Source organism: Achroia grisella, unplaced genomic scaffold (genome assembly GCF_030625045.1).
Source record: "Achroia grisella isolate CSIRO2021 unplaced genomic scaffold, CSIRO_AGI_Agris_v1 utg782, whole genome shotgun sequence".
NCBI lineage: Eukaryota > Metazoa > Arthropoda > Insecta > Lepidoptera > Pyralidae > Achroia > Achroia grisella.
The window spans coordinates 296,422-322,098 of NW_026713022.1; the positions used below are offsets into that span (position 1 = coordinate 296,422).

Sequence of the window (25,677 nt, forward strand, 5' to 3'; positions counted from 1 at the left end):
AATGAGTTGAAATTATGAATAATTACTGAAGAATGTTTGCTGATAAACAGGAATTTAATTAACACGAAAACTTGTGTAGTGATTGCAAACAGGAATAAACACATGCATATTATATTTCATATCATTCCATTTCAAACATGATACATAGTTATTCTTTAACATTATATTAATGTTCTGTTCAATTCAATTCTCTTCCTGTTCAATTTATATAACTTATTCATATAAATTGAAAATATATCAGTATTATTTACTTTTCATTCTTAATTTAAAATATAATACAAATTAAATAGAATATATATTAATAATTTAATCTGTGTATTCTATTCAGCTAAATATGAAGTTACGTTCCACGCAACAGAATACCTATGTGAAGTGTAAAAGTATATTATTTTATTATGATTATTATTCTATAAGTTTGTATTTGTATACTATAATATTTCCAGATTAATATTTTCTTCTATATGTAAATTTTATTAGAGCAATGAATATGTTACTGTTATAAGAAATGGGCACAAGCAGAGTATGACACAATAAGTCGATTTAGTTCAATTGAAAAATACTTTCGCAGGTCACAGATCAAATTTTAATAGATAGACATGCTTCATCGCGTTAGTATCTACGAACTCTTTATCATTGCTACATGATCGAAAATCTCTAATAATCTTACATATTAGGAATCAATTATCATTATGACAAGGAGTTAATATAATATTATTATATATAATTTATTCCACGTGGTCCTAGCACATATTGAGAAAAAATTTCAATAAGATATTTTCTCAACAAACTGTACAAGGCTGTAATGGAAGGATATAACTACACGCAAGGAAATATCTAATAGTTATACACCTAAAGTGAGGTAGTAGTGAGCGTGTTTTATAAAAGTTAGTTCTATCTTTTATTCGTAAAAGGGTAAAATAGACGGACACACGTTCGCATTTATTATATTAAAGTGAATAGCTGCATAGATTTTCCCGCCAATACCATGAGGAACATAATAATTTAGTTCATGTTCTTACCATAAAAAGACAGCAACTATTTTATTACATAACGATACAGTTCTGTTTGTTTATTATATTTTGTTACTTACTATGATTAAAACATATTTTTAGTATGTGAGCGGTGTGCGGTGTTTCTTTTATCTAGATGTTTTATGTATATATAGATATGTACCATCCGTTTTACGAGATAGAAAGGAAATTGTCACTAATGGAGAATATTATTCCTAGGGATGCGTATACTGTAATGACCACGCATTCATCCCAGAAACTATCGTGGTTAAGTTCTGATAAATTCGCCACCACAGAGTAACACCTGATTTCATCCGTCACTACTGAATCATGGTTTAATCATACACAATTACCTATACAGCTATAATATACTCTTTAATAACTGGATTCGGAAAATATTGTCCTATGAAAATAAAGGTATGAAACGCAAGTAAATCGCTCGCGTAGTTTAATGAAATAACAACAAAAGAACAGTAATATAAATTTTCTTATACGTGTCCACACGGTTTTCCTATACAGTTTCACCACGACGCGACGTCGATATTAGGCTAAGTCCTTCTACCCCATCAGGAGTTATATTTGTAAAGGTATAGGTTACGGTGACCGTTTGTTTGCTTGTTTGCCATTATCGTAGTATAAAAAAATACTATTATTTTCATTAAAACCGCGTGGTCATGTGATTAGTGTAGTTTCATTGGGTTTGATTAGTTTTTATTTCAAAATTTGGAATTTTATGAATACTATTAGGTTTAAAATTTAAACGCCTTATACTACCACGTATAGTGGGTACCGATCTATGTTTGGAATTCTTTATATATATTATATCTTTATACCAAGTGTGAAATCTTTAGAAAATAATATTTATATTTACTGTATATTTAAGTCCATTTCATTGCCAATATATCAGAAATATTCCAAACGATAAATAGTAGTTTGGTTGATGCTTACCGAAAACGATACAGCAATCTGAAATAAACAGAACTCAGTCTAGCCAGCACTGATATCCACACATCAATATTATCACTTGTCAACTGTACCACGAATAAATTTAGACAATATATTATCTATGTGACACTGATTTAATGTTAACAAACGTACTTCGATTTTCGACGCAAACGATATATTTAAAGATAATTGTATATCTGTGAGTGGAGACGAGCGCACTTGATAAAGCCGGGTGGACAATAAATTTATATTGAGACGCTAACGTAGTAGTTGGGTAGATTGTTTATGGCATCGCCACATTGCGGTCGGAGCGGGACAGTAGTGGGACGCCAGCGATAATCGTACTAAATATCATACAAACATACATTTGTATGACTTAAAGCATTCTATGGAAGCATTCGGTTCACCTGATAGTAAATTCTTGCTGCTGTAAAATTCTTACATGAAAGAATGAAATTAGAAATATGTAGGCGGTCTTTTTGGACCGATGACGGTTAGCGGGGAAATGAGATAAAAATTTAAAAAAGGATACATTTAAAGCCTATCTCTCAATCTATCCTTTTAAAAATTTTTGTCGAGTTGTTCGAGCCTATTTATTCACCATGCGATTACGGTAACCCTTATAGTTATATATTATTGTTAATTTACCTGATGTTAAGTGATACATCTGGTAAATTAGTACCGTAGTTATAATCTATGAAACTAGATGAAGATGATTCGTACACCAGTCAGTTCTTTGAGAAAAGAAATATTACGTAAAATGTAATATTTCTTTTGTCAATTGCAATAGATTTCATATTTTACTTTAAATTTGCAGATACAAGTATTACTGTAAGATTCGCAATCATTAATCAAATTATAATTGCATAACTGAATATTTCTATCATGAATACCAGAATCTGTTTCAAATTTCAAAACTTTTCAAGCTCTCAATCTGGCTCGTCGTGACACGTAAGCTTGTGGTGTTCCACTATTGTCACGCTTCGCTCGCAATGTGACAAAGGCTTTTTACTGATACTAGCCACTTTGACGCGGTGTAAGACAAAGGCGCGAGACAATTATGGGTTATCTTTAGGTCTGATAAGATTTTTCACCGGTTTGATCCGGTTATACAAAATATCTTAAAAAATATTACATAATATCTTTATCTGCTGTAGATTTTCAAGCGACTAAAGAATATAAAGCAGAAATAGTTTTCGGATGTATGTTGGTAAGTAGATATGCCTTGAGTTTTAATATTTTTATTTAAAATTGTTTACTTATTTGTTGTTATTCGAATTGAAATATATATCAAGATATTCTGTTTGTGCTGTGTATTCTGGTCGTATCTTATGAGATCCTGAGGATAAAACTATAGCGTTGCAAATTGCACTCTTCATTTCTCACCAATAATAAAATCATGTCTTTTTGTCTGTTTGTACGTACCCGCTGATCTCAGAAACGACTTATCGGACTTGTTTGCGGTTTTCACTGATACCTGACTGATTAGAGCAAGCTTCATTTGCAATCGGTTTTAATAAATATAAATATCATATAAATTTGCGAAATACCAGTAGTATTATTGGCAGAATGGAGAAACAGAGTCGAGACCATTTCTGTCTCGACTCCTCAACCAGCTATCCCCAATTCCTATGAGAATTGCAGAAAATCCTTTGAATGTAAGTCTCATTTTAAATTTTCTAATCCCGGCGTGCCTAGTAGACTGTGCGTGGATTGATCAGTCAAGATAATGATTTTATATATAGATATGTAAATTATTATGCTGACTGATCAATCAATCAATGATATATGTATATTTCCTGTGAAGAATGATAAGATTGTTAAAAATAGACATATTTAATTATTGCTATTTTATAGGTATATAACTAGATAATTTTATAATTACAGAATATATACATATAATAAAGATCGTCGTGGTCTAGTGGTTTGCCCTGACTTATACCTAGTCGGGAGTCTGGTCAACTCCAAAAAAATGTTACATCTTCGTTGAAGGAAACCCCGATATAAAATCAAAATGACGGTGGTAAATTCGCTTCCCGCCACTTTGGATTTAAATATACTCAGCGAAATATGGACATGTCAAGTGTTGCGTTCGTTCCAATATCGACAGATGAAATATTTATTTAATTTAACTTCAATGCACACAATAGAAAAATATAGTACAGTACATTTGACTGACTTAACACCATGCGGCATTTTCTACCAGTAAGCAATGCCTCCGATTACCCCATCATCAACGGGATAATGGGTTTTAGATACAGCTCATTAATATAAGAGATTAGATTAGGAGTTAAACAGGAATTAAAATTTGGTGCACCCGCGTGCGATAACCCTAACACCCGCGGAGGTCAGGTCAGTCAGAGTAAAGTGACAAATAGACCACGATGGTTCCTTGGGGTACCATGTAGAGGTAGATCTGGCATGATACATTACTATGGTTTCTAGTCGCTTAACAATCTCCTTCTTCTCAAAGTGAGATCTTAATAAATTATGTAGTACCGAAGAGACATCAGTCAAAAGTCAAAACTACAATATAAGCATATGTATCTAAGAAGAGTCTTTCAGACTTCAGTTTATAATATGTATACACTTGTATAGAATATGAAATCAAATCAAATTAAAAATAATTTATTCAATAAGGACACTTTACCCGCTTAGGAACGTCAAATATTTTGTATTAATTTTTTCCCTACCGTCCAGTTCAGTGTCCAAGAGAGACATTTTTATAACATGGGTCAACCGGTAACGTAATGCGTTCTATACCATGCACTTGCACAAGGTCGGTATTCCAACGAGCTTTGACAAGTGCACTACCGTGGTAAAAAATACATTCGGTCAAGCATGACTTCCGGTCTATCAGAACATTACCGGACAGCTGTAATTAGAACTAATGGTATTATTGTTTTTATATGTTTAATCAATTTATAATTTTATCATGTACTGATGTATGTATAATAATTTATGAAAAGAAGGAAATATTTTTCACAGATATGTGTATGTAGAAAGAAATAATAATGTCATTTGTACAGCGTTTGTAAAAAAAGTTTTAACATTCTGAGATTATTATTGCGAGTTGCCCTTGCCATCTAGCGTCGAATAGCGGAACTATTACTAGTTTCTTAAAGAAACGTATAGATGGCGTACTGCAAATAAATATTAAATAATTAAGTTATTATTCTGAAGATTTCACATATTTAAGTAGTTGTAAAACATTACATTTTAAATTTGTGCTATATTTGTCATTATGTTTTCAATGACCGGTTCCGATAATTATTAACACAATCAAACGTAAGGTAATATAGGATGATAGACAAAATAAAATATTATGGTTATTTACGATAAATGGGTAAGTTATTTATATCAGACTACAATAATAATAATATCAGGTCCTGGTATTTAATTACATTAATAGATAAAAAATCGTTTTGTTTTTATTTACGTATATATATGCTTGCTATTCTTATAGTTCCTATATTATGTAAAATATTACCCTAAAAGTATGTTTTTTATGACTATGATAGTAAATTTCTAGAAAAGATAACATTATTTATTTACCCACTATTGCGCATTATATATGGGCGTGATATTGATACGAGAGTATTTTTCTTATTTACTTAATATACGTTGACAACAATACCACAACATTAAATTAGAATAATGCATATTTTTAACCCCGACGCAAAAAGTGGCATGTTATAAGTTTTACGGGTCTGCGTCTGTTTGTAGCATGGCAACTACTAAACGAATGGAGATGGTGATTTTCTTTTATGCGTTTCTTTTTTTTGGAAGCTTCGAAGCGACGACGTGTTTATTACTAGTAATGTAGAATTTATCTACAGTTGGTTGTTACGAGCGATTTCGTTTGCATTTTTTCAGATAAAGAGAGCCTAAGTCCATCCTCGTGACATAATCTGTCTTTACGTCATTTCATTAAGATGTTAGTGTTTAGTGTTAGCTGTTTAGTGGGACCACCAAACAGACAGACATATTTCAGCACGTATTAATATAAGTATGAATTACCATTCTGGATTCTGGATCTGGATTCTCTTGCTTTGATTTATTTACAATTAATTGTCTATAATTGTGGGATATGTTCTAATTTATGAAATAGTTGTTGAAATATTTAAAAAATGTTAATTTATTAAAAATATTTGTATTGGGTTATTGCTTTTATTGCCTCTAAGTAATATCTAAGTAATATCAATGACTCGATTATGCTGCAAATTAAGTTACTGGGTACTACTAGGTACTAGGTAATAAATATCCGGTCAAAATTTAAAATAATATTTATTTTATATAGGTCATTTACTATGTGTATAAAAAATGCAAAATTATTTCAAATATTGCAAGTATACCTTTCAAATGGACATATAATATAATAGTTATTTTGAACTTTCAAATTTATTACAGATTTTACATGACATCACAATCTTAGTGATATCTTAAACCTAAAAAAATGTAGCTTAAAATTGTATAGATTCGTTCCTTAACGTAATTGAACTGTAGGCAATGAAAATTAAAAGTATATAATTAAACGAACGATAAAATTCTGTTTGAAAATTGCGCCTGCGAAACCTCATCAGGTAGTAAAATCATTTACATGATACATTAAATTATATTAATGGAATGGATGAATCATACTGTGACTTTCAAAATGTACTGTTTTATTTATATTTTATTCGTTAATTACCTCCGTACCATATGTAATATAAATAGTAATAAATTCATTTTACTGTCCGACTGTTAATGGTACGAGATTGACAGCCACCATGTTTAAAATCCTTAGGAAAAGTATGTAGTAGACTGTGTTACGGATAAAAATCAAGCATTTTATAAATATAAATTGTACCAATATATTTATGTACATAAATTGATTAATCTTCATCTTTTCTCAATCTCAAACGTAATTTGTCTTTACCACTACCCTTATCAAACAAAAATCAATCATTCTGTTTGGAAATTTGATTTCTGTTTAATTGTCACTTCAGTGTTATGAATAAACAGATATCTGATCTATTTATTATTGCAATATCGCATACGTAATAATAGAGAATCATATGACGTACCTGCAAATGTGGTGGGCATGTAAAAAGATCTTACCTTATTATTTCAAATAATATACACATATAGAAACCGTCACAACTGATGGGGTAGTCAGAGGAAAATGAACTGATTATGTCATAGTGAACGCAAGACTTGACATGGCCACATTTCGCTGGGCAAGTTTGAACTTTGAATGCAACGTGGGAGGGTGCGTGTCATATTTTAGTTTTGTTATCGGTATTTTCTTTACCGTAGAGTTAGTAAGAAACATGAATCAATACATAAAGATTTTTATTGTGCCGATGAAATGAAGAAACGACATTTTAGGCTAGTCATACCACTCTCATATTTCAAAATTAATTATTTATTAACTTCAGTACACACAATACAAAAGGTACCTAGTACAGTAAGTACATTTGGTAGATTTAACACCATGCGGTATTTTCTACTAGTCAACTGTAGCTGGTGCAGAGAATTATTGGTGAATAATTATAATGTGTATTTTATGGTATAGTTACAAAATCAATTATTTATTTTATTTTTGATTCTTGTAGTATTTATATACCGACAACGTCACACTAAAGAGCGTATTTGATAATTTGTTTAATATTGGGTTGTTTGTGACACTGCCTACGTGAATGCACTCACGTAACAAATAACTAAAAATGATTAGAAAACGAACTTTGTGTAGTTTATGATAGTGCGAGTGCATTGTTTGTATGTGGGTTGTAACAAGAATGAATGACAGAACGATAACAAAAGCATTTTAATGGATAAAACATATTTAATAGGTTTGTACCTAAAGTATTTTTTTAAAGGTTTATGCTTGCCTTCATTGTAATAATATACATATATTAAAGTTACAAATTGTTGGTATTTATTTTCAATGGTAACACCTACTACGTTGTCTTGTCACATAACTACCAACTTAAAATTAAACAGACACACGTCGTTATTTAGACAATCCAACATAAAAAAAATTAAAATGTAAATTTCTCGTAAATCCTCCTATATTTATTTCATTTATGTTTCCCATTTTCTTTGCCAAACGAATAAATTAATAATTAGATAGGAATAATACGTTTATTTTAATTCAATTTCGAAAGCGCGTTTTAGTCACATATGATTGTCAGTGTTTTTTACATTATTTTTTAACTAGTTGAGAACTGGCAAGAAACGAGTCGAGGCTATTCTTTTTATTTTATTTTATTATAAATCAACATATCAAACTAATCAATGACATTTAAATATAGATTTTGCGCTGTCTTTGCGACGTACATATATTTGATCCGTTTTAACGCACCTTGTACTCAACCGCTTTCTATTTGGGGATAAAAAATGTTACAAAAAATACGTGAATGCAAAACTTAGCACAAAATAAGGGAATGGCTAACCTTCTATCACTTGAAACTAAAAAATACAATTCTATTATTACAAAGGTGTACATAAGAAATCCGTCTATTGAGATAACTCTAGCATTGTTCTTTTACCTACCTATGATACCTTCAATGTATTCTTTTAGTTTAAGTTTTTTAATATAGTACAATACAGGTTTACTAGCAAATAAGATATAATAGAATCAGGGTTCTAATCTTTAAAAAAAGGAAAAATAATATGAAATTGTAGGTATACCTCAATTTTGCTCTCTAACCTCGTACATCTATTAAATATTTTGACATCCCTGACTACAAAATTAATAGGCACATCAATGGTGAACAAAAGTTACAAACTATATTTGCATACGATACATCGGTTCGTGCGGAGGTAGGTACAAATACGTAAGGAAAGTAGATCATAATATTACTCATTCGTCGGTTTTCTATATACAAATAACAGACAGGTATTATACTATGGCTCACATTCTTAACAGGAAAACACCAACAGATGACAGGGTATACGTCAATAATAAATTTTGAAATCCAAACCTTACGATTAGGTAAGATATTATTAAATACTGTTCTTTCGGTTTGCATTATCATTATCAAAGGAATGTGCGCTAGAACCGGTTTAGGTTAGTTGAGCTCGTTCAGATTGCTCGTTTAGTAGCATGGTTTAATGTTTAACCACTGATCCACGTCGTCTACGCACGAAAATGGTTTTAGAAGAATAGCGTGCTTAGTATTTCTTTTGACAATACACGATGCAATTATAGGTATAAAAAGAAATAAGAATGTTGAATATTGCAGTTATATACGTCTACGAATAAATTAAAATTATTCTATATTTCAAATAAATTTCTATTATTCTATGTTTTAAAATATGTATGTATAAAAAATTCAATTGTTGTGAAAGATGCAGATTAAATTTGTAATCTACATATTCCAATTATACACAATTTCTCCTCAAAGAATGTTAAATACATATATTTTTAATTGTTCAGACCAGAATTATGAAATATTTTTTGACTTATCATCTATAAATAATAAAATCATAACATGTTATTATGTTATACCTTGTATTGTGAGTCACATCCTCTTAGCTATAAATAGATTTAATGATAACGTAGTTATAAATTTCTATAATTACAGATAATCTAATCAATTACTGATTAATCTAATTTATGTACCAAGTCATTCTTATACCGAGTAATTCCGATATAGAAATCACTTGGCAACGACGTAACACGATTATGCTAAATCCCTTGTATATAAGAACACACTGTAATAGGTACTTATGATCTTGTTGCCTCCAATATAAGTTCTACATATATCAGGCTGACCTCTACACAGTCACTCCTGAAAACCGTCGTGGTTGATTCCTGGTGCATGTGGTTACGTTAGGCTAATTGAGTTAACTCCATTGTCACACTAATAATTTCTTCCTGCTCATCTAATATTCAATGTTATCGCAGGCGGAAGAACCATTGCTTGATTATCAATCAAATATTTACCAGTAGTCTAAGTTGCCTATACTTTACATGTATATGTGTCTAGGAAAAAAACAGCTTTGTAAAATCATACTATGATATTATATTTTTAGATAAATAATCTAAAACAACGTCAGTTTAAAGGATTGATGGAGCGGTGGCTGATAACATTGTAGGTAAATGTGACAAGATCACAATTGGACAGAGTCCAACCGTTAAGGATATCGCTGAACGTCTGGCTTTAGCTATTTCGGAATACAATGCGTTTATATGACGCATCCCGCACTCAAACATTTGGTTTAAACGGGCACCGTGATATACTTGGCCTCATTTTACGACACAAACATGAAAATTAACATCTGTCACGTATTATGTTCTAAATGTCTAAGTACACTATGCTAAATTATTATTACGGTAATAAGTTCACATTACGAAAGTCGAAATTTAGAAGTTTTCTTTATTTTGAGGTATACAATACTACAATATATAAATTACAATTTCTTTTAACATACACTATGTTAATCTATACAATTTTTTTATCTACACTATGTAAATAAATCTTGAAGAATACATGCGTAATTGTCTATTGTATTATTTTTAGCCGAATTTTATTGAAATTTATGTAGAGCACCAATTTTTCAATACTATACTACGGGTTCATGAACTAACAGATTATTTTTAAAATAATAATCTTTGGGAACAGATATATCAAGTAGTTTTGACGACTTATAATTCCTTAAAAAATAACTATTAAAATGCTATTTTTTAACCATTAATCAAAATTAGAGATTTAATTTTGCACGCTTATATTCAACATTACGGTATAAATGCAATAAAATATACTATAAAAATTAATACACCCACTTAGCATGCTTACATGAGTAAATAAACTATACCAAAATAGATCTAAATTGTGTAAGATCTTTAGAATCTATTTGACTGTTACGTTTACTCATTCGAAATGACTGTTCGACCAGTTCTAAAAATAGATTCGTTGAATTGGGATGGACACAGATACATAACCGCTGCAACCAGACGTGACTGGACATATATTATTGTGTCCATATTTAGCATCATTGAATACGCTCCGACGATTTGTTGTTACTCGTATCATAAGTGTTCTTAACAGCTCTTTTAAAAATAGCATATTATTATTATATAGGTTTTGTCGGACATAGGATTTGTATATGCATTGCATTAAGTAGATGGAAAACTCGTCAAATTATTTCACAATATTAATTTTCTACAAAACACATTTAGTGAGCACTCTTTCTGCATCCATCTTGATTCTAAAATTATTCGTTACGGAATCCCAACAATTTTAGATTCTGAAATAAATATTTCTAATCTTAATAATATGAGTGAGATAGAAAGGTGGATATCGTTTTAATACGAGATATTGAAATCTGTCGTAGATTGTCATTGTTAAGGACTTCGGTTATGCCTCTAGATCCTGGAATTTCACTGTCACCGTTTTAACTAAGATGACAACAGAACAAGTTTCGGAAGGTAGATATAATTGATGCATACAGGTAACTTTGTACAGCCTCTGGTAATAAATACTTTATTAGATTACTTATGATGATTTAATTAACCATAAATACAAATACAGATTTTACGTACTGCAATTTTTACTGCAAGTACATTGATATATCAGTGAATATAATTGATTTTGTACATGACAAAATTCTCATTCAATAGATTTGCAAATAAAATTAAATTTTATCCTAACCCAGATATAATAGAAGTCAGGGATACGTAAGATTTTATCAGTATTTGTGTCATATGATATCACTCATATTATCTTATCTGACTTATTTACGGAAACGCGAGATTAGTAAATTGAAACTATTCATTATATAATATCTAAATAAGCTATTAGCTAAGTACGTACTAATGGTGCATCTAACTTTGTAACAAACATCGAGTAAGGTACGACATCCATCTGTGTACATCTGTTTGTCCTTTCCTGTCGCCAAGTTGTGTTAAAGTCAAAGAATTGGCATAATGCCTTAGTCTTCAAAAATGTCATTGAAGTAGTCAACGGCAGATTTTCAGCTTCAACATAAGAAATAAACAGCATGCTCATTGTAGCGCGAATGGTCTATGACAGGATTCAGCATTTAACCATGATATACCTAGATATAATTGGTAGTCTAGTCATTAAAATGTTCATGCGATTGCAAACGATTACAAGTATAATAATATGGTTGGGTTTTATGGCTATTCGACCTTTGCTATGTCATTTCGTATAATATTATCACGTACAGCAGATAATTATGCCTTAGGTACGTCTATTGAAATATGTCAATAACGAGTAAATATATATAGAAACTGTAAATGAATTTATTCGTACTGCAGGGCTATACAAGACAGTCGATAGTTACCACCTTTCATGAGCCCGTCGGCTTGTTTGTAATTCCAGCAGTATAAAATAAAATTTAATACAATGTAATGTACACAGTATGTGCAGAAAATTTTGAATGAGTATGAATAAATCAGTATATTTATTCAACGTCTTGGAAAAAACGAGATTTGCATTTATTTATTTATCTTGTAAAACGTTTGATGTCTGCATATACCTACGTTAAACTCTGTTTGTTCTACAACAACCGTAAACAATGTTTGTTGATTGAGCAGTGTTAAAATTAAAAAACGACACGTACCGTTATCACTGGAACCTTGTAAAATGGGACCAAATTTAAATAGGTAGGTATTTGTAGAGTATTTGCCTATCCATGAAGGTAATAACTGTTATTATTATCTTCATAATAACGTCATTGATGCAAATTAGATAAGAGCAAGGCTTCAGCATATGATGGCTTTGTTTATATTAAATTATAACGCTATCGTCCCTAAGTGTTTATATTGATATACTGTTAAATATATTTTTATTTGTTTACAGTTCACTGATTTTTCGTCATATCAAACAATGCAAGCCTTTTTGCCGATTAAGTCGTTCATATAGAAATATGATGCTTATGAATTTACATGTAATTACAGTACATTTTTACATGTACCTACTACGTACTAATTTCGTCAAAGAAAGTATTAATTTATAACGTTTCTTTTTCATTTATTTCATTCATGACATGCCAGAAGATGAAGTTAAAAACCAGAAGTGCAAGGTATGAATTAGGTTTTGTTAGAAGATACCCATGAAAGTAATGCATGGAAGGATAATAAAGGTCAAGTAATATCTGATATACAAAAATTAACAGATAATATGACTGATGCATTTATCTACAGATGATTTTGTGTCAATTTTAGAGTCATTGTCGTATATCCTCTTCTTTCAGTCTTCATATATGTTTTCCGTAAATATTATACCAAACCACGTCATAATAAATTGTTTAGTTAAATTGTAACATACAACTTCATTACAAATTAACCTAATGATGGGCACTGGTTTCTCTTGTCTTATCTTATGCCTCTGTATTATGCTGTACTCTGCAATCAACATCTTAAAACATCCATGAGAAAAATGACATTGTATTCTTGCTTTGCTACGATTCTGAGTTAGTACGTAGTTATTTTCACGCATTACCCGAGTCGTGTCTCAAATTGAACGTATCTTTATGTCATTATACATTATTTAGACATGACATGCAGTTTTCATTTTCAAATTTAGATAACTATTTATAAAGCACACATATGTGGTATTTATTCATGTTTGTGTTCTGCGGAGATGGAACCCGCAACAATAAAAAAAATGTGGCAGACATAAACGCTGCACCACCGAGGTCGTCTGACAGACTTATATTTATATCATTATCATCATCTATTGTAAACATCGTATTCCGGATTCTATTACGCAGGAATCAAATAACTGTATATTTGTAGAAATAAAGGAAATATCAACGAAGTTTTATATCTATAATATATAGTTTTAAGAACTTTACATGCAGTAGTTCAAAGTATTGAAATATGTATGCAAATTACAACACCTAGCAACTCATGTTTATACAAGTTGCCGCTTTGAACAGATTTTTAAAAAATGTGTGCATAAATATAATATGATATGAAAATCATAATCATATTATATTCTTTATTGCACTTTTTTAAGTCCTAGATAGAATACAAGTTGGAAATTTTGTTAACACAGGAGTACATACTCGTATCTCGAAAAGAGACCTCTTCCAGTCAACCCAAAATAAAATAAATAATTAAAATTATAGTGAGTTCACTAATGTTATTAATATTATATATGAAAATTTATGAAACGATGTTTAAGTTATAATAATTTATTATTGCTTAGACGGCTGAAAGAACTTAATTTATGGCAATATAAGCATTGGTTCTAATTTAAACTTTGGATACTTTTGCCATATTGTCGAACAAAGATATACTCACAGCTAGATTTACCGACAAAATGCGTTTATAAACCGAATATTATTTGGTTAAGAGTTGGCTAAAAGCAATGTCTTAAACATTGCTTTTAATGAAGGTCACTTGGCCAACACACCTGTTGCAGCTGTGTTAGGTATACCTATCGTTTGTAGCAAAACATGCCCTAGGTATCTTCTTTACCTGGTGTCAAATTACAAACATACGTATATATACATCATCAAACTTTGAAATCGAACGAGGGACTAGTAAAATTGCTACGATTGAGGTTTCAAGTCATAGAATACATAAATCGTTGTCAGCATAACGGAACATTGTTAATATGGCCCGTTATTCACAGAGCAACATATTTTGGATCTTATTTCAATCCACCGCCAAGTTGTGCAGTATATATCATAGATTTTATAGAATATATTGATGGAAAAAATCTATACAGTGTTTACATGATAAAATTAAGACAAAATTAATGTAAAGTTGCGATGCCCCTATAACTTTGCCATATACCTAACTATGTTACCTTCATCGTAACAGCTTGGCTATATGTAATTACATAAATTAAATCCTAACTCTAAGTACTAGAAATCATAAAAAAATGTATTATAATATAAGTCCCAAATTACAAAATATAACAACAAAGGCAGCGACAATTCAAACTAAACGACACTGCAAGAGAATTAAAAAATATATATACAGTTTACGTGATTAAAATTAATCAGCAATGACTAAATAAACATTTCTTTAATTTAATATAGCCACATATACTAATAAGATATATACATATAAGAGCATAAGACATAACTGCTCATGTACTGGTAAAATGCCGGTGGTTTGTAGAATATGGTATTGCAAAGACCGAGATTCCTTACAGATGTCTGCGCAATTCTTCTAGATTTTACTTATTAACCACACTTCTGCGGAACGACCCCATCCCGAAAATAAATTTAGTATGAAAAATGGGAATTCTTCCCAATATCAACTACCTAAAACTGGGATTAGAAGGGGGAAGGGGATTGTTAGTAATGTGGACTGTTGATCTCATTGCTAGCAATGTACCATGTCAGGTTGACCTCCACGCGGTCCCCCCTGGAAACCATCGTGATAAGTTCTTGGTGAATTTGTCATGATGGGCTAACTGACCTGACCTCATGCTCATCTTATCATCCTCCACTGGTGCCCCGCCAGCGTAAACCGTTAGCGAAGGCGGGTGCACCATTCCATTATTATCCACAAAAAAAAAACTGGGATTAGAACCTTGCGGCTAGCTTCTAACCAGAGGTTAACAAGTAAATAAACAAACAAAATATTTTGATGAGAATAAACAGCTGTGCAAATCATGTCTATATACATGAATAATTCTTTGAACCATCTTGAACTGCGACTTGTTATTGAGAAGTTTATATGTAAATAAACTTATAATTACCCTGGTGTTGCTCATGGGCGGCGGTAATCACCATCAGGTGAGCTGCAAGCTCTTTTATCTCCTATGTATAAAATATACTTTTTTTTAACTTTTTCGGCAACCTAGAAAGTTCATATGTACATACATTTGGACTTCTTAAGCTGCCGAAAAAGTTCACAAAACATTATAATCATTAGGTTGTTAATTTAGTTAGGTTTAATGATGTTTTTGATTTCAATTATAATGCGATATTCTCTAGGTTGATCCACGACATACTAGTAAGAGGCAATCGCAATGTTATAATATAAGTACTATATGTATTTACAGTCAAGAAAAGTGTTATATATTAGAATAATACCACTTTTCTTAATTATACTTTCAAGTTGAACTAATGTCGTAAGGAATAAATATTCGATTATTAGTCTGTAAAAGAAAATTTAAAGAAATATTTTACCGATTTAAAAATATATTATATTTCTATTTCTTGTCTAGTAACAAGTGATTTTAGTATAGCTTGGTAATCACTCTACATTTTATTCATTCAAATAAGGTTATACAAAGCTAATATAATGTATTCTAGTCTATACTACCATAGAATGAGTTTGTATCCAGGTATGATAATTGAACAGGGAATAATTTACGGTATTCAGAGTTTACCTACAGTAGCGAAATTAATAATAATACGAATCGTATTTTTTAATAAAACTGATTGTCTATACATAATTTTCATTTCTAAACCGATTTTAATGGTAGCTACTTACTTTAATTTAACGAAAGGTTTTAAGCCCATACTAGTTTCGTTAAGATTGAAGGAGATTTGTATGTGGAATATTTTTTTAATTAACTACTATTACTCATTGTAAAATATATGGATACAATTTAATTAGAGTATCTTTAAATTATTACCACAGACTAATTTAGTTCCGTAGCTGGCGCTAAATAATATAGATTTATAGCCCCAACGGAAGACAGTCCAACAGCCAAAAGCAACCAATAATATTAGTTTATTGGCAAATTGCCATAATTTGCACGTGTTACGAGAAGTGATTAGTGATGACATACGAAGTTACGGTTATTTTTTATAAAACTTTCCTAATGTAATTCCGAGGTAGAATCTTTTTACGTTATTGACAAGTTTATGATGCGGGCGAGTATGGGGGTACTATAAAATATTATTACGTAGATATTTATTCAGTGCCACGTAAGGATTATGCTTGAATAAGGTTTGTTGGATTATTATTATTATATAAAGAAAGAAAGAAAATCTCTATTGACAATCACTGATATACTCATATACACATTCATTCATTCATAATTTAAGAGCTACGCTCTTGTCGGTGGAGCTCTTGCTATATACACATAACAATTAAAAAAAAATATTATAAGAATTTATGGTAACATATCATATCATAACCTATTTTACTCTTTTCTATTATTCTATCTATCTATTATCATATTCTTTCTGAATAAAAACAATAATCAAGGAGTCCAATAACTAAAATAGGTATATTAAGTTTTTATAAATAAGGAGAAATGAAAATTTATTTTATGTTTACCTATTACCCAATTAGCTTATTATTAAAGATGTGCCGCAAATATACTTTATGGTGTTTACATGAACATCGATTAACGCAATGCGTCTGAAAGCATAAACTGTTTGAACAACAAGACATTTGCCGGCGTGTAAGAAGTTCATCTAAAAATAAAATGTAATATTTCACTTCCTAATGTAATACGTGTAATATAGTTATATGATAAATTAATTTAACTTACCCTAGAAAACCTTACCTTACTTACCTTGGATGTACCTAACACCCATAAACACCTGTCCATGTCGTAAGATGTTCAGTTGACGGAAATAATATTTGATTTCAAACTATGCAAACTTATGAGAAAAAATGGGTAATGGTTAAATGGGTAGCTATACTACATATTTACGATGCAGTAAAATAACGTGTTATTTAAGTCTTGTCAGATCTAAATATTTAAATACCTTAAACCAAAGTGAGTTTTAGTTGCCACGCAGAATGAACGTGAATAGAATAATTACTAGTGATGTGCGTATTGTAATTTCTTTCAAGGAATATAAAATATCCTTAAGAATACAGTTAGTTTCTAGGTATATATATTTAACTATGAAAGCATAAAATATTGTTGAAACAGTTCATATAAAAATTTACGGTTGCTATTTTTATCTTAAGCGAAAACGATTTTATTAAGGTGTAACGTCACTTTTGTGGTTGTTATAAACTAAATAAGGACAGTATAAAATAAATATACGATAATACACTCTCAAAAACATGCGAAATTTAACAGTAGGTTGTTTTAACTTTGTCACATTCACTCGTTTATTGTTACTGTCATTGTACTGTATCCGGTATCAATTAACCGTGTTGCTTCATCCGCATGATTATAGGTAGCGACATACCTATTTTTATTTCTTAGAGTAATATATATTATATTGTTTTTTATTCTTATAAAAGGATGATTTAATTTACGCACGTCTCATGCTATAGATTAATCAGTTATCACAAATCTCTTGGTCACGGTTAAGGGTGTGGTTAAGATAACTCGAACACGCGTAGTATTTTAACGATTTCTTGCATAGTGTACTTACTACGTAATTCTACCCACGGACACCTGGCTTTAAATACATGTCACATACATTGCATACACTTGTGTGAACGAGGAATGTATAAAACTTAGTTTTGAAATAAAAAGTAAATGTTATATAAAAAAACTGTAATATTTGGTTTTAAAACACGTAATAATAATAATTATTATTATTATGTCAGAACAATTCACACAGCGCCATCTGGACCCAAGTTAAGCTAGCTAAAGCTTGTTTTATGGGTACTAGAAAACTGATATAAATACATAGATAATTTTTTTTTCGTAAATACCTACATATTATACATAGAAAACACCCAGACCGATACAAACAATCATAGTCATGAATACAAATGTTTGTGCAGTGCAAGGAATCGAACCCGCGATCATCGGTAAAGCGGTGTGCTAGAGCGCTAAACCACCGAGGTTGTCAAAATTTGTAATATTTGTTAACTATCTCTTCTCGGTTTTTTTATTCCACTTTTCTTTTTCTGGTATTAAATAGGTCCCCAGGAGATGACAGAATAAGAATACATTTAATCCCCTGAACATTAAGTAAGAAAGTAAGAGACTCTTTCTTTTAAACTGTTCTAATGCTGTTGGCCGAAATAAAAAAAAAAAGCTGTGGGCCCTAGCTAGTATCGGCATTAGAATAGCTGGCTTTACAACTTGCAACGGACGACAATGGTGGAGTATAGAAGGCACTCCAAGCTGTCAGATTTAACTTTGTCAACTTATGGAATTATTAAATAACTCCTTGAGTTATGCAATTTCATGTAAGAACCTAGAGGAACAAACAAGCTATGAGTCACTTGGTATGAAAAACAGTACAGATGTACTTCATTATAACAATATTCAATAGATTTTAAAATAATCTATGTTTACCTATCCTAATGTAAAATCACAAAATTTTAGAATTGGGTTTAACCCTACGTTTTATTACGTTAACTTTATTATTTATTAATGATTTCATTTAACGGTTTAATACCTTTTTAGACATTTTCCTTATAAAAACTGGAAATATCTAATAAAAACAGTGTGACATTGGAAGAAGTTACACCTTTTAATTTTCCTTAAAATGACAAAAGACTAGTGAAGTTTACTTCTTTTTTTATGAATAATGTGAACAGACTGTTTTTAGAAACTTTATTTTAAATGGGTTTAATCAACTGAATGTGTCATTTACGCAATTATACAGGCAGGTCTAATTGCGTGGAAGATTTCAATAAAGCGACCGTATGTGCCACAAAAATAAATAAGTTCTGCCGTATATGTAACTAAGATGGCCATTGACCATGCCAACAAGTACTATCTATTATTACATATGTTTTCATGTTATTATTATTTCATATGAGTACAACAAACTATAAATATTTATTATACTATAAGTGCTTCACAACAAGTTACTCTAATTTTAGAACTTATTTATAGATTCACGGTTTCCTTGTTTGTTTTCCATACATAATTATTATTGTGGTTAATATATCATAATTGAAATATATTTAACAGTCAGATTCATATCCTCCAAAGAGTATAGAAATATAATCTCTTTACCAAACTTTCTATTGTTAGTTTTAAAATTAACAAGAAAGATGTTTTTTTTAAGTTTAGTGGTTTTTATATGTTTTTGTATGTGTTCAGGTAAAGAATCAGGCAGAGAAATAAAAGCCAGGTAGATAAGAATAAAAAAATGGCTTTTTAACAATTTACTTGTATTGATGATGGATTAGGGACAAAGAGATGCCGAGATTCATTACATATTATAACATACAAGTATTGTATTATAATCTATGAATATATTAAAAATGAAACTGATCGCTGTTTGGACATGGAAGATACCAATATGGATACATGAGACAAACAGTTTTTGAGGGACTCTATCAAGTAACAGAAACCAAAACAATGATTATTAAAATTTTGTCTCTTTCCCTATGCTTATGAACATTAACCTCAAAAACAGCGTAATGGATTTAGGTGCGGTTTTCACTAATGTACTGTTGCTTCACTTCTTTTTTTATTAATTTACAAACATACCTTATAAACCATTATTCTGAATACTACAGGTACAAAGTCGGGGCCTAGGAAAGATTAATATAATATATACTGTACCTGCATGTAATAATATAATATAAGAAAATGCATTAAATCTAAAATGAAATGTATAATCTTACCAATCTATTTTTCTCTTACTTTACTTTTTTACTCATCAAATCAAACACGTTCAAGAGAAAGAATACTGGAAATATCCTTATACAGAAACACCTGATCGACGTAGTATTAATACTAAAATTCTATGAAGAGAGATCTATGACTAGTCCATGTCGATGATGGTTCAATTATGATTAAGATCCCGTAAGACATCCTTAAGAAAAATATTCACTACTTTACCCCCCTCTGTTTTAGGATTTTATCTTAGGTACACAGAATAATTAGTGACATAAAGTGTCTGTTGTGTAGAGCCATATATCCCATCTAATAACGAACATCTGTGTGCATTCCCACTACATCCACAGTCGAGTTAATGTAGGAATAATTACATAAATGTAACCTATATTAACTAGTAGGTATATAAAAAACAGTCAAGGAGACAATCATTGTATGTGCTGAAGATATTTTTGGAAACAGACATTATGAACTCGAGCTTTGAATTCGCATGTATTTGAATGGAAAATTACAAATTTCAAATTCGTGACGAAACAGCCATTGTTTGAAAGGTATTAGATGCAAAAATATGTAATTTATTTCTATATGTAAAGTAAGACACGATTCTTGTATCCATTTTAATTTGTATTGAATACTTCACTAATATAATTTAGTTTGTTGGAATACTAGCAACCCGCTCCGGTGTCCCACGGCTAGTAGAGCATATAATAGCGAATAGACTGGAGATATCATGCTGCATAGCCGCGTTGTTGTATGGTATAAAAAGTTATTACATTATTATACAGTGTATATGAAATATTTAAGATTGGTTATTTCATTTTACAATGATTAATAAGCATCTTGTTGTTATATGCTTGTTGTGATACAAGCATACAACAACAATAGCAACAGTATTCAGTAGTTTTGAAATTATCGCAAATACAGAGCTGATCCGGATGCTCCAGATAAATTTTGTTTTTTAATAGGTATAGATAAATTATTTAAATATAAATAAATAGATTTAATTATATTTAAATAATTTACATTGTTCCTTTTTTACTGAGGAAGACTCTTAAAACTTGACAGGAAGTCTTATTTGATTTTCCACTAATATAATATAATAGCATTATAGTATTTATTCATTGCATATGTAACATAGCATCTTAATATATATATATATATAATTTTTCTATTCAGGGATTTTGATGAAAAATTGTATGCATATTTTGATCGATTCCTGGATGGTTTAAACCATTTAAACGTAGTAGGTGGCGTTGCTTTTTTTATCACAACGACGTCTGTTGGGACTGTACTAGCATCAGTTTATAATCAGTATATAAGCATATTTTTATAGTAACTTTCATCTGAAAGCGAAAACCAGAAATCAACTTCCATGGTAGGCTTGATGACGTAGAGGTCGAACTGATATCCGATTGCTAGTAATGAAGCATAAAAAATTGTATAGATACATCTGAATTAAGATAAGTAAGAAATTAAGATGTAGGCAATATTTATTATTATAGTATTATAAATAGCTATAATAAGCAGTAATAAATACAAATCAGCTATTTACACTCAATGCACGACAATACCTCGAAACGTCGCATTTTACCCTAGTCACGTGTCCTGACTAAGGAATACTTCTCGAGTTTTGCATGTTTGCATTATTCATATAGAATATCGACCTACACTAGTTCCAAGTAAAATTAAAGTGCTTCATTTCCAAGCAATAAAAAATACGTATACGTTTCAAGAATACCTACTACATTTCATAGCAATACTTTGGCAGAAGCGTATTTAAACACTATATTCGACAAATTAATGAGCAATATAATAATCAAGAAAAGTTTTCCGATGGATGGGTATATTTTTATCTAACAACCTTTCAATAATCTTGAGCCTTGATATCGACTGGAGATATTTTATTTTGAAATCCAATATCAAAAGTCAATGCAATGATCTTCATTGCATTGACCTTTAATGTTAACCTGCAAGACAGTATTTATAAACAATAAATGTGGTGACTGAACTTCAAGGAGATGGATAAATCTTAAAATAGAAATTATCTTATTAGTATAACGGCTAAGTAACAACTTGCTATTTCTGGAACTAAAGAATGTGTTTGTGTTATCTGATCGAATCATTCTTGGTAATTAAACACCAGTATTACATCAGTATTTAAATGAATTGCTAGTATCTATTTCAGAAAAAAGAAGAAACAAATGATAAATTAGACGTGAATAATAAAATATATCCTATTTTCGTTTATAGAATTTATTTTGAGATCGTTAAGAAAATATATCATAATTCGCGATTCGTCTTATTACCAACGTATCCACAAACAATTCCATTTGACGGTTGATGAAATTAATTTGAATATCAGAGTAAAACTATTTAGATAATAACTATGATGATGACGGATTAAGAATTATAGTATTTTATTCCATTAAAATAAGAAATGAGATCATTAGTTATTTAATTATTTGATTGTATCTCATTTTTAACACTATTATGTAGTAATATCTATAGGGAAACACAATCGATGGAATGGTTTGACATGATATCTGCAACAATCTTCTAGCATCGCACAGCACGCTATCAGCAACAGAGTTTCTTCTCATACCTATACACTCAGATTGTAGAAGGAACTACGTGCCTAAGTTTTCTATATAGACTACAGCAAAGGGTGTTTTCATGAATGATGTATTAAGGTTTCTTAATGCTCTGTAATACGGACTGGCCACTGTGGTGTTTGCCATCAAATCCTTGATATTTTTTATACCAAAAGTTCTGTAAAATATCAAAATTATAATGCGACTTTTTGAATAATTTGGAATCCAAGTAAGTAAATTGAATGACTCTAATTTAAGAATATAAGATGCTTTATTTTAAAGGTTTATACTGGAACGACCCACCCGCCTGCGCTAACGGTTTACGCTGGCACGGCACCAGTGGAGGTTGACAAAATGAGCATGATGTCTGGTTCAGTAAGCCCATCTTGATAAATGACACTATGGTTTATATGGAACCGCGTGGGCGTCAATAGAACATGGTACCCCGCTAGCAATTTGGTAATTAGTCCACATTACTAATAATCCCTTTCCCCCATAAGAGGTATTTAGATAATGTGTTATGTATAACATCCTTGCTATCCTACTAATATAGGACATTTAAATAATATTATCTATCGAATGATACTTCGTAAGCCATCATATCTATATTCTAATTAAGTGTAATATTAAATACTTAAATCAGATACAGCAATTACAACGTTAGCCTTTAGTTGTAGGTATCTAATTAAGAATATCTGATTGGACTTAAATAACTATGTATAGTGATATCTACATCCTGTACTCTCTAATATTAGTAGATATAAGACGTATCTATTTATATTACGATACCTACCATGTAAATTTTCTCAATTTATCTATTACAAACGTATATAGGTTATTTAATGGAAGTTTACCAGATTAATATAATATAGAGCGTCTACGTTCCACTCAGCCTATATCTAAATTTCTCTGTTATAATATATGTATGTCGATAGCGATTGAATTCGGCAAAATTTTTAGGTAGTGACGTCAAGATAAAAACAAATAGTTATCGATCTCACAGTTACACTGATATAAGTGAGCTATAAGTCCCTACTTCCAATATTATTATTATAAAATCATTATTATTTGCCAGATTACAATTATCTCGTGAATTTGTATTTATTATCTATCAGATATCTACAACAAACATTAAAGTTAAGATAAAGAAACCTTGAAATAATGTAAGGTTTTTAGAAGTCATTAGAGTTGAATCACTCAATATCCAAAGCAAAAAATTGCATTTGTAAAATATTATCAAGAGTGTTATCAATTAAATATATAAACAGATAACATTCATGACAGAATATTGGTCCTAGATAGAATATTAATATCTACATACCTAAATATTAGTAATTTATTTACTTCAGATTTTAAATTATAAAAAATATAATAGAAACCTACTTAATGTATAGCTTAGCATCTTTGATACCTAATCAAAGATGCTAAGCTATGCATTAAGTTAAACTTCTGATTAAAATAGGTTCTCATGTATTATTGTTTTTGTAGGTAAATAATGACATTTGTTTAAATAGCACGAAAAACAGTAGTCCTTTGGCAAGGCAAGTAAACACATGATCCTGCCTCACAGAGTAGGCGAAGCACAGCTTAAAGTAAAGTAAACTGTTGATTAACCGCCATTACTGTGCATGCTATTTTTAGAATCCGCACAGAGATCACGTCTTTGTCTGCTGTAATGTAAATGGCTATCAAACGTTCATGTCCCCGCTCGACAAGCCGGCGAACAAACGATCAAAACATCTACTTACATAACCTTAAAATACATCAATGTAACGTAAACACGTTACTTACCCAGTCCATTACACAGCGTATTCCACATTTTGACAGTCATTTTGAAGTTGCACTATGAATATAAGAATGTATATAACATGTTCACTATACTGTAACGTTATATAGATTGGCTGGTAACGTCACGTCATTTTGACAGGTGTGACGTTGTAACTGCCACCTTACGCGGGCGGGACACGCGCGATATATCCTGGCGTTATGGTGTTGTCTTTTACCAAATAGCATAATTTGGGGATTGAAACGTGAAGAGCAAAACTCGTCTTGGCTGCTCGCGGCCAATGAACGGCGCGGCCCGATGAGCCAAGGTCACTGGAAGCAGAACTTGCAGCGCGGGATGGCCAATAGAGGGCAGCACGACGCGAGAACGATAAATACGAGTTGCTTGTGTGCGACCCGTATGCCAACTAAACTAACAGAAACATTTTACGCTCACAGCTCAAGATGAGTCGATAAGCGGTATATGGTATAAATAAAAACGCGCTTCATTGTGAATATGAATGAATGGGCAATCGACGGGATATAGATAGATATATAATAGTAATAAAATTAAAAGTTGGATTTTAATTACAAGTACATTTTATCTTTTTAATAATGTAGTAAAATACATAAAAGATACCCTGTATCTACTTAGATATATAAGTGTATATATAAATGTACAGGATTTTACATATTATAACATAACATTACTATATAAATAATATTAACCAAATCCATATCATATTTGAGATAAGATCAGATAAGAGCTAGCTACTACGGAAATTTACTGACACCAAGTGGATGTCTACTTCTACTTGGCTGTATGAGCTCGGGTGTGTAAAATTTTAATAAATTAATATTTTTTTAAATATACAATAAACGAGCATACGGCGAGGTCGATGGCAACACCCAATGCAGCCCTTGAACTCTTGGAACAGA

At 30.7% G+C, this 25,677-nt stretch overlaps 1 protein-coding gene across 2 annotated transcripts in view; it reads right to left on the reverse strand.

The window, feature by feature from the left end:
- Positions 1–25,155, reverse strand: part of LOC131851319 (cGMP-dependent protein kinase, isozyme 2 forms cD4/T1/T3A/T3B) — a 120,909-nt gene extending 95,754 nt beyond the window's left edge. The window contains exon 1 of one of the 2 annotated variants that reach the window (XM_059201806.1): positions 24,766–25,155. The gene's annotated coding sequence lies outside the window, so the exon portion shown is untranslated. Of the gene's footprint in view, positions 1–1,958; positions 2,150–24,765 lie in introns of those variants that run through there. The other variant, XM_059201807.1, reaches the window with a different exon arrangement.
- Positions 25,156–25,677: the final 522 nt, after the last annotated feature.